General features: G+C 22.8%; 1 long non-coding RNA gene across 1 annotated transcript in view; it reads right to left on the reverse strand.

Moving 5' to 3' along the window:
- The window catches only part of LOC110267752, a 23,111-nt gene that overhangs the window by 664 nt on the left and 21,727 nt on the right, over positions 1-720 (reverse strand). The window lies entirely within an intron of this gene.

Raw genomic sequence — 720 nt, forward strand, 5'->3', positions numbered from 1 at the left:
CTTATTTGATTCACGTATAAATTTTTGAAAACCAAATTAAAATTGAAAAATTTAAGATTTAAATTAATTCCTATCTAATTTTTTCTAAAATAATTTTTAACATTAACCCTTAACGATATGCCAACAGATAAAAGGAGCATAAAAAAGAAAGAACATTAGTCTCACCAAAGAATATAAACCTTCTAGTTTTGGTGAATGGCGATGGATTATGATTGTTGATTGGCTCAGGTTACCCTCATAAATTAGATTCAATTTTGTATCTAGAAATATCTAGGGATAAATTACCGTAACAATAACCTGTTGGTAATTTGCTTTCATTCGTTGTTGCTGTTTTCTTCTATTAACACAAAATTAATCAAAGTCATAAACAAGTTCATTTCACTTCAAATCAAATTAGACAATTTTGTAATAACAAAATTTCAGATATCAACTTAAAAATGTTTAATAGATATGTTATTAGCAATGATGCATTTCATCCTTCCCTACCATCCATTTTCTCACTTTTCTAATCATTTAAACTTTCAGTCTTATTTTTTACATATTATTAAAATTGAGTTCTTCAATTAATAGCATCGTTAATGTGGCATGTTTTTAGAGGTATTTTTAATTTATTTTATTTAATTTATTTAAATATATTAATTAATTAATTAATTATTTAATTTAATTGAAATAAATATTATATTATTTAATATTTTATTTGACCACATTAACTATAACTAA

Source organism: Arachis ipaensis, chromosome B10, assembly GCF_000816755.2.
Source record: "Arachis ipaensis cultivar K30076 chromosome B10, Araip1.1, whole genome shotgun sequence".
NCBI classification, from domain to species: Eukaryota; Viridiplantae; Streptophyta; class Magnoliopsida; order Fabales; family Fabaceae; genus Arachis; species Arachis ipaensis.